The sequence below is a fragment of the Nannospalax galili genome, unplaced genomic scaffold (genome assembly GCF_000622305.1).
Source record: "Nannospalax galili isolate Female #2095 unplaced genomic scaffold, S.galili_v1.0 scaffold116, whole genome shotgun sequence".
NCBI lineage: Eukaryota > Metazoa > Chordata > Mammalia > Rodentia > Spalacidae > Nannospalax > Nannospalax galili.
The window spans coordinates 4040004-4058584 of record NW_008340206.1 but is presented as its reverse complement, the minus strand read 5'-3'; the positions used below and the strand labels follow the sequence as shown (position 1 = coordinate 4058584).

Genomic DNA, 18581 nt, shown 5'->3' with positions numbered 1-18581 from the left:
AAAGTAAAACAAGTGTTGCAGACAGGAATGTAGCAACAGAAATGAAAACAGCTTGACCGTGTCCTCCGATGGAGCTGATGAGTCCAAATCTTGAAAACAGGTCCAAGGAAATTACTAAAGGTGGAGCCTGAACAAACAAATACAAACACGTGGGAAAAAATATCAACATTGCCAACAACCTACCCTACCAATCGAGACCTCGTAAGAAAAGAAACAAGAATAAAATAACTTGATGAGCTAATACAATTTTTTCTCAAAAATAATTTCAAAAAGCTATCAAGTCACAAATTTAAAAACCAAGAAGCCCAAGTGAGATAAATCCCCCAAAGACATATTAGATAATATTACTTTCAAATTCCTAGCATCAGAACTACCTAAAAAGATTTTAAAGCGTCCTCTTCCTCGGGAAACAGCAAGTGGCAGATGATGCCAGTGCAGTGGGACGGCCCCGAGGACCTGGGGGCCCAGGCTTAGGAGGACGCAGCGGTGGTTGAGGCAGTGGGGCTCTTAGAGGCAAAGCTGAAGATAATGAGTGGACTCCAGTCACCAAGTTGGGCCGCCTGGTCAAGGACATGAAGATCAAGTCCCTGGAGGAGATCTGCCTGTTCTCCCTGCCCATTAAGGAATCTGAGATTACTGGCTCTTTCCTGGGAGCATCCATTAAGGATGAGGTTTTTAAGATCCTGCCAGTGCAGAAGCAGACCCAGGCTGGCCAAGGGACCAGGTTCAAGGCTTTTGTCACCATTGGGGACTACAATAGTCATGTTAGTCTGGGTGTTAAGTGCTCCAAGGAGGTACAAGGGGCCATCATCTTGGTCAAGCTTCCCAGTGTTCCTGTGCAGAGGGACAGGCTCCTGGGGAAACACGACTGGCAAGCCCCACACCTGCCTGTGTAAGTGACGGACTGCTGTGGCTCTGTACTGGTGCCCCTCAGCCATGCCCAGAGGCACTGCCATCGTCTCTGCTCCTGTACCCAGGAAGCTGCTGCTGCTGCTGCTGTTCATGCACACCAACTGCTGGGCTGCACACCAGCCCAGGCTGCACGGCCACCCTGGCCAACTTCACAAGGCCACCTTTGATGCTACCTCTAAGACCTACAGCCATCTGACCCCGGACCTCTGGAAAGAGATGGTCTTCACCAAGTCTCCCCCATCAGGAATTCACTGCCCTCTTGTGAAAACCCACACCAGAGTCTCTGTGCAGAGAACCCAGGCTCCAGCTGTGGCTACTACTATACCTAGGGCTGTTATAGGAGAAAAATAAAGTGAATTAAGTCTGTTAAAAAAATAAAAGATTTTAAAGCAGCTGGGGGTTGGGAGGAACATTATATTCAGAGAGTAAAAGAAAACTTAGACAACTCCTCCAACTCAGAATACAGGCATAACAAGGAAACAGAGACCTTTAACATGGGAAAGGAAAGTCTGGGAATGTCTGGGGGGGCGGGTGTGCTTGCTGGGTGGACACAAGCTCTGAGGTTTAATCCCTAGCAAAACAGAGAGGGAGGAGGGAGGGGGGAGGAGGGAGAAGGAGAGAAAATGTGAGAATAAAATGCATGAGGTATAAATAACAAGCAAACTGGGGATAAAGGAGACATGAAACATAATTATGTCAACGAAGTTAGGAAAAAGAAACTGAACATTTTTAAAGAAGACTTTTAGACATGATTATCTATGTAAAAGTCACAAAGAATGCTAAATCAGGTCCTAGAATGAATGAGTTTAGAGTAGCTGCAGTACACAAGACCAAAATGCAAACACTGACTATATTATACATTAGAACAAAAATTAGAAACCTAAATTTGGCCGGGTGTGGAGGTGCTTACCATTAGTCCTAGCACTCAGGAGGCAGAGGCAGGCGGAGCTCTGTGAGTTCAAGGCCAGCCCGCTCTACATAGAGAGTTCCAGGACAGCTGGGGCTGCAGGGAGGGAGACCGTGTCTCAAAAAGACAAAAAAAAAAAAAAAAAAAAAAAAAAAAACAACAACACCAAAAAACAAAAAAAAAAAAAACCACTACCACCAACAACAAAAAAAACTATATACAAAGTCTTGGTTCTCAATTAGCAAGAACCATACCTTTCTCTGGCCACTGCTGTTTTCAACATACAGACAAAATGAACTACAGTACTGACCCAGTTTTCTTCTATGTAGGTCACTAGAAAACTTCATGCTACATATTTCTAAGACTTTGATTCATTTTTGTCTTCTGAAATTTTTCAAGCATTCATACAGAGTGCAGCAAACAGCCACATACACACATCAGGCAGCTAAACAATACCAACTTTCTCTCTGCAAGTACTTCAAAGCAAATCCCACATAAATCCATTCACTTTCATTTCACCCATAAACAGCAAAGACTGTTTCAACATCGGTAAAAGATTTTTTGTTTTGGCATTACTATGTTTTTATAACCACCTCACAACGTTGGTAATACTTCCCCAACATCATGTAATCCTGGCTGGGGAGGTGGCTCAGCAGGTAAGAGCACTTGCTGTGCTACTGCGAGGATCCGAGTTTGATCCCAAGCACCCACATAAAAAGCCAGGCATAGCCCCACCCACCTATGTGACCCCAGAGCTGGTGGGGAGGCTCAGGAGGATCCCTAGGGCTTGCTGGCCACTAGCCTAGCTAAAAGAAAGAGTTCAGGACTAGTTAGAGACCCTGTCTCAAGGACTAGGACAGTGATAGCACAGGATACCCAACAACCTCCTCCAGTCTCTGCACTCAAGCACTGCATACACCACCCACAAGAGCACATAAATCATCCAATACATTAATAATCTACGTCCAAACGGCCTCAATTACCTCAAGAAGGAATTTGGTGCTTCTCTAAACCAGAACAAAAACAAGAACCACACACTACAACACTTTAAAATATCTTAGTCCATCAGAAAGCCATTTACCCTGCACAATTAATTTCTCACATGCTAAATTTAGCTCCCTCCTCCATCTACTTCTCTATTCCTTGTATTTCCCAGTAATTTCTGGAGCTATGCTCAGTTTCCATTTTGGGCAAGCACCCTCCATTGGTGACACATGCACTCACTCACCTCATCTACTACGCAGGGCATTTATCTTAAAGTATTGTAAAGTATTGCTGGCCTGGTTCACCCAAAGATTTTCCTTTATTTTATGGAAGACACCCACAGATGACTGCATTGGTTACCTGAATCATTTTTTTAAAAGGCTTCCTTGAGCTGGACATAGTGGCTCATGCCTGTAGTCCTAGCATTCAGGAGGCTGAGGCGGGATAGCTGAGTTCTGGACCAGCCAAGACTACATAGGGAGTTTCAGGTGGAAATGGACCACAGAGTGAAACCTTGTATCAAAAATCCAAGAAGGATTTTTGATTACCTTGAAATCATTTTTGCAGGAAAACAGGACAAGGTTCTATTCTTTCTCACTATTTATAAGGTCTCAGAATAATGAACTGATGGTCGATCACCACCTCTCAAAACTATTTCCTAACTTCAATTTCTTTTGTCTCTCGTTACCTCTAAGTTGTAAGTTGTGTTACGTATGGACATAAACATGACGGTAATACACTGAATTCTTTTGTGCATATTCCTGAATGCTAACAACCTGTGAAACTCCAAAGACGATGTGTGGCTGGCATGCCGGACCCTCGTCAGATGACACTGCCTGCAAAAAAGACCTGACACAACTGGATCAATTATTAACTTTCCATTTTGGTGCAGGGAGGAGCCTCCTGAATTCCCCCCACCCACCCACTGGATTTAGTCAGTTAACAGTTGCTAAGGGGCGGGGTCTCTGAGGCCCCACCCACACTCAAGGAGTCATACAGTTAACCACTCTTGGGGGGGAGGGGCTCACATGGTCGAACCCTTCCTTCCAGGATTTATAGGCAGTTGAATTGTTAAAGGGAGGAAAGGCCCTACCTCCCCCCTCAAGGATTTAAGGACCATTAACAGCTGCTGAGGGGAGGGTGACCAGTCCTTGCTAGAGAAAGGCCCACAAGGCCCCCCAGGATTTACTGACAGCAGTTGCTGGAAGACAAAGTTTTTTTCTTGGACCGCTGGTAAGCTTCTACAGGTGTGCAGGAATCTGTAACTGAATTAACCTCACAGGTTCCCATGCTGCACTAGGTGGAATCCTGCATTTCTGTCAGTAAAGCCCTATCTGGGGTGAGTAGACATGTTTACATCTCCTAAAAACAACTTCACATAACTTATAAACAATCATTTTAGCAAAAATAAAGCCTTTCGGAAACAGATCATTTTGAACAGAGAGCGATGAAAATAGCACTAAGAAACTCAAAATAAGTTTTGGTAACACATCACCACCACACAGACAACGTAACACCCCTCCTCTCCTCCCTAAAAGCCCATGTTCCAGATCGCCTGGGTATCTTTAGGGTAGAGATGGACACGTGCATAGAGAAAGAGTAAAACAACTGCAGGTAAAATTTCAAGGGCAAGTTAACAACTGAGAAAGCCACAGGTGGAAAACCAAACATGCTTCTCTAAAATCACCTCCGTGCATAGAGAAAGAGTAAAACAACTGCAGGTAAAATTTCAAGGGCAAGTTTTCCACAGGTGGAAAACCAAACATGCTTCTCTAAAATCACCTTCTGACGATGAAAACCATACACACATGTGTGCATAGGCACGCGCACACACACCATGCGCGCACGCACACACATTTTTAAGAGTTGTGTAGTTTTATTCCAGTGTGTAGGAATGATTTATAATCTGGACATAATCTGACCTAGACTTCTACCTCACATTACAACCAAAAGTTCCCTATTACTGTTTATAATGTAAACAAGCCCACTAAGCCCTGTGCTCCTCCAGTGACCCTGGCACCTGATTTTAATCCCTCAGGACCCCACCTTGCATGATACAATGAATGTGTGCATGAATGTTTTACATATCAAACGCTGAAAGCAGCATGCTGATTTCATTGAAAGCAATGAAAAAAATTGGGCAGTCTGTTTGTAGTTCTGCGTGTGACAGTCTAAACCTAGGGATCAAAAGGACAAGACTGTGATAAGGCAGGTCCTGACCCACTTCCTCATTTCATGCCACAGATTCTGTTTCAATAATGAACAAGGCCTTTTTGGGGGCACAGTTCTGAGAAACATCTGAAGGAATGGGTGCTTGAAAGTTCTAGTCCACTCTTGGTCTTATGAATGCTGAATAAAACTGTTTCTTAAGGCATAACCGTAATGTGGTTTAGAAACACACACACCAGGAGTTGTGCTAAATAATACGCCACTCTAGTGGTGGTTTGACTGAGAATGTCCCCCATGGGCTCCAAGTATTTGCACATTTTGTTCCAGTTAATCGAGCTGTTCTGGGAGGTCTTAGAAGGTGTGGCCATGCTGGAGAACGCGCATCATGGGGCAGACTTAGTGATCTGGCAGCCTTACCACATCTCCAGTCACTCTCTGCTTCCCGTGTGTTTGATGACGTAGTCACTGGACTTTCTGCTCTGGCCACCTCTGCCACCATGCTAACCCCCACAATTATGGACTCTAATCTCTAGAATGGTAAGCCTTAAATAAACCCTTGGTAATGGTGTTTTATCCCAGCAACAGAAAAGCAACTAGAACAGCTGTTCCATGCCCAGTGTTAAGGTTCCGATCCAGTTAGGAAGGACCCACACACAATGAAGAAGCACAGACTATACAGCCCTTCTTCTGCTGTGATGTCAGATCCTAAGTGGCTTCCTGAATACAGTTGATGAGGGCAGCAATGCATCGGAAATGCCCCAAATCCATGAATAATAAGTATATCCAGCCAAGGGATGACAGGACCCCGGTCTTACTAGGACTGCATGCACCTAAAATGACCAACCCTACCCAGGCATGGTGGCATGTGTCCCAGCACTCAGGAGGCAGATGCAGGCATATCAGTGACTTTGAGGCCAGCCTAGTCTACATAGCAAGTTCCAGGGCCAGTCAAGGCTACACAGTGAGACTGTCTCAAACAAACAAAAACACCTAGCCCAGAGCCACGCAGAATGGGCTCAGTAAGCACTAGGTGTCCACTATTCTACCGTGGGTGGGAATTGATAGTGTAGAACCTTCTGAAACACAGGACAGGACCAATGGCTCTTAAATATTCTGTGTTCTCTGTATCTGTCCTTTGAAAACCCTCTGGTGCTGGGTGTGGCGGTGCACACCTTTAATCCCAGCATAAAGGAGATCTCTTTGAGATGGAAGCCAGTCTGACCTACATAGCAAGTTCCAGGCCAGCTGGAGAAAGAGACACTGTCTCAGGTTGTCCTCGCAGAATCCAAGTGTTTCATGACATCCTCTGTTTCCCCTTGTTTTCCTCAGATCCTTGATCCAGTACTGCCCTAAGGTGAGGGTGGCTCAGTCTATATAACCTAGACCCTCTTCTCAGTTCCATCATCCACTGTGCCCCTCACCAGCTGACCCTGTTGGCAAGACACTACACCAAACATATATCTTTTCTATGATGGCCAAGATAGAGACAAGATGAGGCTAAAGGTTAACTTGCTAAAGGCCACAAAATCTGCTAAATGCTGGCCCACAATTCAAGTTCATGCCTGGTGTCACCAAGTTTAGTGAGAGCAAATCTAATAGCTTCTATTTTATCTGTGACACCAAGGTCATCTGCTAAGAATATATAAGATAACGAGATGGGAAGTTTGAGGAGAATAAAAGTCTGAAGCAAACCCATGAAAAACAGAAGCATTAAGGAGGAAAACATTAAAGGACTGCCAGGCAAAATTAGGGACCTATTAAAATAGAGATATCTGTTCGGTGACTGTCGCCTTTCCTCAGAGCATACATGAAAGGGCAAACAAGGCACACGGGCTAATGGGCCCTGAACAAGGGCAGGAGGGCACTGTACTGGGTAACACAGAGATAGTGCTGGCTGGCCAGCCTTCAGGAAAGGGCTGCCTTCTGGCACCGGAGACTAGATTCTTCAACACATAAGAACAATCTGAGAGCAGTCTCTTCAAAGAATTATCTTCTCCAGAATGTCAGCAGTACTCCTGAGAAACCCTGGCTGAGACTGAGCTTGACGCCCTAGGCACTTACACAGGAGGAGGGACCCGGAGGCACTGATTAGATTTAAGGTGATAGACCATAAAGGTAGCTAATGCAAAAACTTACAATGTGAGGAACCCCAAAGTTCAACGAGGAAAGTGACCTCTGTGTTGTAGATGCCCAGATGGCAGACACATCACCATTGAGAGGACCAGGCTGCGTCAGGAGGCAGCTGGCTCACCTGGGAAGGTGGTGGGAGGTGGAAGCACAGGAGCCAGTCTACAAAGTTTCTGTACCAGGCTTCCCTTGCTACAGGCCAAGGCGACCTACCATGAAGGAGAGGCAAAGCTGGAGGCACTGGTTCAGGAGGAAAAGCCTAGAAGGACAAGCAGCTGAGAGGTGGAGGGAGGACCTAGGAGATCACTACTGCCACCCAGGAATAATGTGGTCCAGCTAGGATGGTTTCCAACCTTGAGGAAAGGCAGAAGACCGTCACCCAAGGACACTGTGAGCTGAGCAGAATGCCAGAATAGCCTGCAACTAGAATCTCATGTATTCCTCACTTGACATTTGTAAGTTTACTATTCCAATATTACAGGTTAAGAAATTGAGACACACATCAAAGTGTGTCTGGTCAGTAGAAGGTAGAGAGGGATTCATGGATTCATTCCAGAATGAGCTCACTCAAAATCCACTTCATGAACTGACACATAATGACCAGCACTTAGAAATGTATCTTTAAAGATGAGGTAGGGGTGAGGTTCTGTGCACACACACTTATCCACCCCATGATCGCAGTCCCTTATAGTCACAGCCCAGAGTTGATACAGGAACATTCCTTTACTTTTACTGAAGCAACCCATCACACCAAAAGTTCATCCATGATGACCTCCGGACTAGCTCAGCTTTTCTTCCTTTAACCCTCCTCACAATTATTTTTACCATTTCCTCCTCGCCTCCTTTTTCCACTTAATCTGACTCAAAGTGATTTCGGTATAAATACTGTAGTATATACTCGTGATACTTTAAGGTAAACAGTAAGATAGTAAACACAGATCTACAACACTTTTTACCAGCTAGAGTCTGTACCAGTAAGCCTTGAACTGTTTGCTCCTGCACAGTCACTCATTGTCATAGGCTGGACAGGGGACTGTTTACAAGGGGCAGGAGAAAAGAAAAAGCCTGCAGGCTGCATCTCTCTCATCTCTCCTCTCCATCGCCTACAGAGGATGATGACTCAACTTCACTATCCTCCTGCCTCCACCTCCCAAGTCTTGGAATTACAGCCATGCGCCACCAGGCCCACACTTAACCCTACCTTTACCACAAAGGGCCCTTCTTTATTATAGCTAAAAGTCTGGTTTGGAGTACAAAACTAGAATGTGTGTTTGGTATTGCTCTATTTCAGATTGTCACCAGAAGATCCTTCATAGTTGTTCCGACATCAGCTTAAGCTACAGCCATCCTCAGGGGAAAAAGGAAGTTTGAGCTCGGACTCTTTTTCCAGACAAATAAGGCAAGTCTGCCAGAGCTTCCAAAGGAGCTACATCAGAGAGCTGCCCCAGCACTTCTAGGAGTCCCAAGAGGAAGTTCCCTGCCAAGTGCAGAGAGCTTTGTCAGAGGATTCATTCTAATGGGGAGGGGTAGACTCCAGCCCAGCATAAATTCCTTGTCCTTACAGAGATTGTCTTTTAATCTACATAGAAATTACCACATTTTGAGAGGCAAGCCGAGCCCCCAAATATAGGTCCCTTCTGATATGAACAGAGTTAAAAGCAATTCTATCCTGGAAAGAAAAATGCCAACAGAGTGAAGATCTGAAGAACACAGGGAGATGACTGAGCCGTAACCCTTAACAATATGAAAGACACGCACCTTTATCTATCACTTCCACGTGCTATGTCCAAAGCAAGGGAGAGCACCCACACAAGGCTGCCACGGTTTTGCCTAAATAAGCTCAGCACTACCCTAAAACCTCTCTGTTTCAGACATGAAGCACTAAGGGAACAGGAGTCCAGCGAGCAGGAAACGTGCTGGCTCCTGAGAAGAAGCAGAGGCAAGGACGGTCTCTTAGTCTCTCCTTTTTTATTTCATGCTTTATCATCTTTCCCTTGGTTAAACACCAATACGTGTGTGTGTGTGTGTGTGTGTGTGTGTGTGTGGCACGCACACATGTATGTACACACACACACGTGTGCGTGTGTATACACTGTTGATACACTGTTTTTGTTTCAGACAGTGTATCACACTACAGCCCAAGGTCACCTACAGAACTCACAATGTAGTGAAGACTGACCTCAAACTCATGGCAATCATGCCTCAGCCTCCTGGTCGCTAAGACTGTATGTGTGAACCATAATGGCAGGCTTTTAATAATGTACTTATAGCAGAAAAAATTAAGTGGATACTCTTAAAATATAGGTCAAATAACAGGATATTTTTAAAAATGTTTATGTGCATGAGTGTTATACCTGCATGTGTGTAAATGCACCCATGCCATGCAGTACCTGAGGACAGAGAACACTGGATCCCCTGCAACTAGAGTTATGGATGGTTGTTACCACCATGTGGGTGCTGGGATTAGAACCAGGGTCCTCTGCAAGAGTATTCAGTGCTCTTAACTGCTGAGCCATCACTCCAGTCCCCATAACAGGCTATTTTTGAGTGGGAAAAAAGTACATACTATTAAAATAATAAATTCAATAGCACCTGATAGAGAAGCATAAGTGCTCTACTTTCAGATATAAATTATGATTTGGCCATGTTTATAGACCAGATAAGTGGTCAGTATAAATGGAAGTGATAAAGGCACACAAAGTTAGAAAAAGGCTTGCAAAATGAGAAAGTCCCTGAAATAACTTTAAGAATGTTTTCCTGGGCCAGTAAGATGACTCAAAAGGTAAGGGTGCCAAGCCTAAGGCCCTGACTTCAATACCTAGGGACCACAAGGTAGAAGGGGAGAGAGAGAAATCACTCTTAAGATGCCCTCTGACCTCCACATACATGGTATGGCACATGCCCCCCTTATAAATGAATAAAATTTAATTTAAAAAAAAAAAAAAAGGAAGCAATGTTTTCTTTCCAATCCATAGTTCAGAGAGAGCAGTTTCCCGAGTCCACTCACTGACAAGTCAGTAACAAGGACGATTTATTCCTGTGACCAGACTATGCTGCCTGATATTGGCATTTTTGAGACAGGGTCTCCCTGTAGCCCCAGGTGGCCTGGAACTCTCTATGTAGACTAGGCTGGCCTCCATATCACAGAGCTTCACCTGCCTCTGCCTCCCGAGTGCTGGGATTAAAGGCGTGCACCACCACAAGTGGGGACACAATGACTTTTAAGAGAATGGTTGATGTACTTCAGGACTGGGCAAGACACTAACGGTGGCATTTTCTCATACCCAGAAGCAAGTATGCTCTTAAAGACTACTAGCATTATTTCAAGAAGAAACAAGAGCTACACATAGTCTTTAACATGCAATATGAATGTCTACAATGGACTGAGATGGAAATATTTTAAATGCATACATTAAAACTGACTCACTGATCACTTTTTAAAAATCCTATAGAATCAGTTTATTAGTTTGAAAAGTGGTGAAGCTAAACCCAGTTGAGGATGTGGCTCAAATGGTACAATTCTTCTCCAGCATGCTAAAGCCCTGGATTCCATCCCCAGCACCACATAACGCTTGGTGCGGTGGTGCACACCTGTCATCCAGGACTCCGGAGGTGGAGGCAGGAAGATCAGAAGTTACAAGTCATTCCTGGCTGGATAACAAGTTAAAGGCCAGCCTGGGCTACCTGAGACACAAGATGAAAAGGGAAGGGGAGGGAATGGAGAGAAAGAACCAAAAAATTCAAAACAGTGACACATTGGTCGGGGAAGACCTCAAAGCCACCGTGTTCTCTGTAAAGTGACTTCACTGGATCCTTCATGAAGTGACTTGCCTACACTCAAGTTTCCTATGACAAATTCCAATTTCTGCCTAAGAAGAATAAAAGTATGAAAATTAGTAGTTCATGTATTTCCCCGGCCTCCAACCACTGCAATAAATGTCTCAATACACTAATGGCAATGCTGCGCACAGAGAAGGACGCCAAGAATGGCAGTAGACAGCATTAGAAGAGCACTGCTGTGTCTGAACACGCTCACCAAGTGGCCGGGGAAACCAGACCAAGTCCACCCAAACGAGTCACATAGTTTGGCAATAGTAAAAATAGTACACGTTTTGTGCCAGGCCCCATATTAAGCATGTTGGAATATAACCAATTTAACTCTGACAGTAAGAGGAAGCTAACCAGCACTTGACTGAAAAGCATCCTGCTCAAGAACAGAATCACAAAGTAGCCTGGCAGAACACAAAAAGTCTCACTTCAAAATCCTCCCCTCCTCCCTCCCTCGGCTACACCACTTATGACCTCTGACACACACTGTAGGTACTGGGGTTAGGAAGCAGCTGCAGGGGACAGGCCTGAAGGCATGAAATGGTCCATAATACAACAGCACAAGCCACAGAGGCAGTGACCCCAGGAGCTGCTCCCCAGTAAGCAGTGGAATGCCCTGAACAAGCAAGTCATTATCTGATGGGAGCTCTGAGAAGCCAAGGGTACTAGGTCTACGGCAGGCCTAACTAAGCCTCGGGGCCTTGTGAGAAACAGCAACGTGACCATTCTGCCTCAGACAGGCTTCATGTGTACAGAGAAATGCTCTGGTTAGCAGTAAACCTAATTTTATGTTAACCACTAGTGAAATAAAATCATTCACTTCTAAATATATTACCATTTTAACCTTTCTAAAGAATGTAAATTACACTTAATTTTGTCTTTCCTTTATTAGCCAAGGACATCACTTTAAACATGCAGGCTGTTTGGCCCCACAAACAAACTACTACACTTAAACTGCTTTGTCTCCTCTCTATAATCATCACATTCTCTTTGGCTAAAAAATCCTAGAGAATCCTAAGCTTCTGTTCTATAATTAAAAAGGCCTTATAACAAACATTTTTCTATGAAGCAAAAAATGAACCATTAACCTATCAGACTGATCATACCAGAAACATTCCTAGCCCATGGATTTTTTAGCTATTAATTTCATAATCAATTTCTATTCTAATAATATACTAGATCAATATGCTTTTTTTAAAATTGAATTCTATGGGGACTGGAGAGATGGCTCAGTGGTTAAGAGCACTGGCTGCTATTGTAGAGGACCTGGGTTCAATTCCCAGCACCCACATGGTGGCTACCAACTGTCTGTAGTTCCAGTTCCAGGAGAATCTGGACACCTTCTTCTTACCTCTGCAGGCATTGCATGACAGGGAAGCACTCACATACATGCAGGCAACACACTCATACATATAAAATAGAAATAATAAATAAAATATTTAGAAATAAATAAGTAAAGTAAAATTTTATTTTTGTTGTGTATCCATGTACACATGCCAGGGCCAGGACACATGTGAGGGCAGAGGACAACTTTCAGGACTTGGTTCTCTCCTTCCACCTTACCCAGGCTCTGGGAACTTTAACACAGGTCATCAGGTTTACATGGCAAATGCCTTTACCCACTGAGCTCTTTCACTGTCCCCAATGTACTTTCTTGCTTTCTCACTGTGTGGCCCTGGCTGGCCTGGAATGCTACATAAATCCAGCTGGCCCTGAACTCAGAGCTCAACCTGCCTCTGCCTCCCAAGTGCTGGGATTAAAGGCACATCACCATGCCGAGCAAAGACTTATTTCTATTTTATGTGTCTTGAGTATTTGCCTGCATGTATCACGTATACCACGTATGTGCCTGGTGGCCACAGAGGCCATAGGAAGACATCAGATTCCCTGGAAATGAAGATACAGGTGGCTGTGAGCCACCATGTGGGTGCTAGGAAGCAAACCTGAGTCCTCTATAAGCGCAGCTGAGCCACATCTCTGGCACCCACGAATGCTTTCCTAATACGTGTCTTATTCTAAAGTGTTGATGCAGATAAGAACTAGCAGTGAGGCTGACAAACATCCACTCTTGCCACAAAAAAAAAAAAAAGATCTGAAAATAGTAAAGCCAAACTATTATGATGAACAAAAAGTTAAACAGCACCCCAGCTAAGACAGCCATCACCAGACACAAACATGGAGAAAAAGGGACTCCTCCACCCTGCTGCTGGGACTGCGGGTCAGCACAGCCTCTCTGAGAACATGGGGTTCTTCAAAACTCAAAATGCACGCCCATGTTCCTGCAGCTCTGTTCACAGCAGCTAAGCAGTGGAAGCAGCCTAGGTGCCCGTCCACAGAAGAAGATATATTTATACACTGAAATACTATTTAGCCATAAAGACTGGAATGCTCTCACAGCAAACATATGGAACTAGAGCCTGTCATTTTAAATGAAACACGCTAGACACACAAAAAAGTACAGCATGTTCTCTCCTATATGGAAGTTTTAAAGAGCAGACATCAACAGAGAACAGTTAATAGAGGTGGGGAGCACGGGAAGAAGGGGGGCTACAGGGAGGCTGGGTTGATCCACGCATGCTGTATGCCTGCATAGAACAATCACTGAATCCCACTGACATGTACAATTAATGCGCTAATTAAAATTTAACTTTTAAAATTATTTTTATGTGCTTTTGTCTGCATGTATGTAAGCTCATCCATGCTGCCATGTGGGTGCTGGGAACTAAACCCAGGTGCTCTGCCAAAGCAGCCAATGCTCTTAACCACTGAGCTATCTTTCCAGTCCCAACAATTTAACATTTTTAAAGAGATGTGTTATTCAAGCTGTCTCAAACTTTTAAGCTACTAATTTGTTTTTCTCTTTTGTTGTGGTAAGAACTCTTAAATGAGATCTACCTTCGCAACAAAAATTTTGTTTTTCAATTTTAATCAGTTCCCTTATACATCTATTTATTATTAAAAATTAAAATAACTGGCCGGGTTTGGTGGCGCACACGTTTAATCCCAGCACTCAGGAGGCAGAGGCAGGCGGATCTCTATGAGTTCAAGGCCAGCCTGGTCTACATAGTGAGTTCCAGGACAGCTAGGGCTGTTACAGGGAGACCCTGTCTCAAAAAGACCAAAAAATAAATAAATAAATGAAATAACAAGACTTTTATTTTAAATTTCTGAAAACCAGAAAATGTAATTATCTACTCTATTACATTCTAACTAAACTACCCAAAATTCTATTTACATTCTTTCAAGTTATTGTATTTCAATTGCGACCTGAGGCTTCTACAGCACTGGGGGTTCTTGAGACTTACAGGGCGTCTCTGGGTTGCATCAACACATAAAGGTGTAATCGAGCCACTCACATGCATTCAACTGTGCAGATTCCTTGTTTGTTACTGGTGATACGTTTGAAAGAGATCCCATCACCAAAAAATATGAGAAATACATCACAAAACTCCCATCCACAGATTGTGCAAATAAATGAGTGCTGTACAATCTACCTGCGGCACGCCATCACTAGGAGAGGGTAAGCTTTTAGCCCAAATAAACTGTCACAATCATCCCCTATCCTAGAGCTCTCCGAAGGCTCCCACCTGTGACACAGAGACTGCAGGGACATCTGAAGGCACGCCTCTTGCTTCTCTCTGACAGGACATCCCTGAGGACAAGCACCTTTTATGTCTCGTCTTTCCAGCCAGGAATATCTTGTTTAGGGGAATCTCAAGTTGTCCGCCATTATCTCTGCACTGACAAGCAGTCTGGACCCCGTTCTACTTGGCCAAAAGGCACTTCTAGTTTCCGGGGCACAGGAAGACAATCTGGTGTGGGGATGGGGAGTGGTGCTAGGGTTGAGGGTCTAGGTGTGTCTCACTGGACATCTGAGAAGACCTGGAAGTCATAGCAGGGTTAAGCTTTTGTGATGGCTCCACCAGTGATGGAACTAACCCCTGAAAGCCTCAAAAACACGCTCCAAAATGCATTGCTTAAGTCCTGGAAGTGATCAAAGTCCTAATCCCAGGAGCCTGAAACAAGCCAACTTCCTACTCGACAATTTTTTTAGTGTGCAGTATCATAATACTGCTGAATACAGCACCTGATGTACGTACGGGCTCTAGAGTTTAAATCACCTTGCATAATGAGACTTTATTATGGGTGGCACCTCTGCATTTTCTCTACTCCCAGGCCCTAGGGGCAACCTGTGAAGCTGTAAACTGACTACTTTAGACTCCTCATACAAGCCAAATCATACAACAGTCCTTGCTACTGGCTTACTGTAACAATGTCCTCCAAGCTCACTCACGCTGCCATAGATGCTAAGATGTCCTTTCCTGAGCTTGCACAAGTACCCACTGCACACACACGTATATACCACATCAATGGATGCTTCAACTGCCTCCCGTCTCTGCTATGCAGACTGCTGTAAGAAAATGAGACTAGCATCTCTTTAAGACCCTGATTTCAGTCCATTTGGATACTGAACAAGAAGTGAACTGTGGAAGACATGCCAGTAATCCCAGCACTCAAAAAATGGAAGCAGGAGGATCAGAAGTTCAAGACAGCCTGAGCTTATTATTAAGACCTTGGTTCAAAAAAAGGTTTGGAAAAAAAAAAAAAGCAGAAGTGGAACTGCAAGTTCATGCAGCAGCTCAAGTTTCAGGGGTCGTCGGGGAACATCCACACTGCTTTCCCCAGCAGCCACATCATTCTGCATTCCCAACATGAGAACACAGGGTTCCAAAGTCTCCACATCCCGGCCAAGCTGTGTTTTCTTTTGTTTCTGGACAACAGCTATTGGTCAGTCCTTCCCTTCCCTGCCTTTAGTGGCTACATTGAAAAATAGCAGAACTTCTCAACTTGTTTTGTTGGGGTTGGAAGTTTGTCAGTTTTATTGTGTGACTGAACCAAGGGCCTCCAGCATGTTACGCAAGTCCTCCGCAACCAAGTTACAGTTCCAGCCTTAAACTTAAGTGTGGTGGTTTGAACAGAAAATGTCCCCTAGGCTCCAAGTATTTCAACACTTGGCCCTGCTGGTGGCGCTGTTTGTGGAGATTTAGGAGTGCTGCCTTGCTGGAGGGGAGGCATGTCACTGGAGGCCAGCTTTCAGAGTTCACAGCCTTGCCCCACTTGGAGTGCCTGGTCATGGCACAGCAATAAAAAAGTAATTAATACATTATGATGTATAAGCATGACTGATTAAAGATCAATGTATGGGTATGGACCACAGCCTTCATAGACAGGAAAAATACATCTTAAATAGTCTGAAAAGTGAAGATGTAATGAAGAAGGGTAGGGCTAGAGATTGACTGCTCTTACAGAGGACCTGGGCTCAGCTCCTAGCACCACATAGTGGCTAACAACCATGTATAAATCTAGTTCCAAGAGATCTAATGGCCTCTTCCAGCAGCATTTCACACACAGATGCATTTATAAAACACTCGAACACAAAAAAATATGTATTTTGTTAAAACTGAAGAAAATCCTTTAGTCATACCAAAGAGCAGACCACGCCCCCAAATGCTATGGAAAACATTCAAAGTGCAAAGCAGAGCAGGGTTTTAGTGTCTCAAGCTTTGTTCGCTAAGAATTGGAGTTTGAACTTCTGAACTATTAATGAAAATATTTAAAAAGTAAATCTTGAAACATTTAAAACGGAAGGGGCTTGTTAAAACACTCTCAAAGGCTGGGCATGGTAACACACTCCTTTAATCCCAGCACTTGGGAAGCAGAAGCAGGGGAATTTCTGTGAGCTGGAGGTCAGCCTGGTCTACACAGAGATTTCCAGGCCAATCAGAGTCACACAGCAAGACCCTGTCTCAAACAAAACAAAGCAAAGAAACAAAATACTCTCAAAGAGAAACTATTATTGAATTGACTCACTTGTAGAAGCAATGTACTTTGAAATGATTCTAACTACTGCAAGGCCAGGCATCGTATGGTACTGGGAGCACCAACAACGAAGGAAAATATGTCCCGGAGGCTTGATGAACAAACCACGCGGCAGACCTAGCTGAGAAAACATGTCTCTCAATGCCCCTCCTCGGTCCAGCCTGTTGGAATTAAAACCACATGTGTGTAAGCTAGATTCCGCAATTCTCATTTAATGGGTGAAGGCGCAAAGACACATAAATTGATATTAGTATTAGTATTGCTACCTATGCTATCTGGGCAGAGGGGAGCCAGGTGAGGCAGGGTCCCGCTCTGTACGCCACATGGCCTGGATCTCACTATGTATCCCAGGTTGGCCTCAAATTCACAGTGATCCTCCTGCCTCAGCCTCTGGGCGTGCTGGCCTTTCAGGTGTGTTCCATCATGCCCAGCACTTGTGTCCTATTTTTCAGCCTCCACTCCTTCTAAACGACTCTAAATCTAAAAACCTGCACAAGTTTCAAGAGTCGCTTTACTACAAACTACCACTTTTTCTATCAAATGGTTGTCTCTCCAGCAAAATCATCATCTGGCAACTTGTAATACAGAAAGGGAGAGAGGAGAGAAAGGAGGAATGGAACGGGCAAACACTGCTATTCGAAGTGTAGTGGGGCTCCTCGCCTCTTTAAAATAAACTTTCATTTATGACTGTGTGATGTGTGTGCATGCCACGACATGCAGGTGGAAGTCAGAGGATCACTTCCAGGAGTTGGTTTTCTCTTTTTACCAGGAGTTCTGTAAACTGAACTCAGGCTTACACAGCAAATGCTTTTACCCACTGAGCCACCTCGCCAGTTCAAATCTGTCCTCTTTCTAAAATTAAATAGAAGGCCAGTGAGATGGCTCAGTGGGTAAAGGCACCTGGTGCCAAGCCTGACAACCTGAGTTCGGTCCCTGGGACCCACATGGTAGAAAGAACTGACTCTAACCTCCACATGTGCACCATGGTGTGTGCGCATGCACAAAATAAAAGGTAATAAAATAAAATTAGTAGTGCTGAACTCTAACTTCCAAGGGAAATGCTTTACTTCCTGTGTTGAAACAGCATGCCAAAGGCTGCCAAGGAAATACACTTTACCGTTTCTGTATACTCCCTATGATACCGCCTGGAACTGAGAAACATGTTGTGAAAACATGAACTCCCTAAAGACACTTGAGGTCAGAATCGTGTTAGCAATTTTGCCACAGCAAAATTTTCACCCCTTCTGTCTCCTTACATGCACGAAGGTAAGCCTGACCACCAGCAGCTCACTCCCACACACCAGTGACAACCGACCACCTGCTGCAGAGGGGAAGCCGGCTCCTCCACCTGTCCCTCCACCTGTGCCCAGGGAAAGCAGGACAGCTGGTTCAAAGGCTGGAAAGCAGCTTCCAGGCCTGCCAGCTCTCCCTCCTCCCACAACTGCCTAAACAATACACTCTTTGCTCAGCTATCTTTTTTTGGATTTCAAGGGAAGAGGTAAAAACATCAAAGTATGAGATGGGGATGGAGGTCAGTGCTGGCTGTGGGTGGGATGGGGCCTGAGGGTGGCAGTTCTTTTCAGAGACAGGTGAAGCTGGATTCTTAACTTACCAGGAAAAAAAGTCAGGATTAAGACCACATGAAGCAGAGCTGGTGATTTTAGGAAGAGAATTTAGCACAGATTCAAGGCCCGGTCAGGGGACCACAGAGGTGCTCAGAGAAAAGATAAGACACGGCTAAGTGTGGGCACGGGCTTCACATCCCACTTACCGG

General features: G+C 44.5%; 1 pseudogene; it reads left to right on the top strand.

Moving 5' to 3' along the window:
* The first annotated feature begins 423 nt into the window (after positions 1 to 423).
* On the top strand, positions 424 to 1263 carry LOC103735962 (annotated as a pseudogene).
* The last annotated feature ends 17318 nt before the right edge of the window (positions 1264 to 18581 follow it).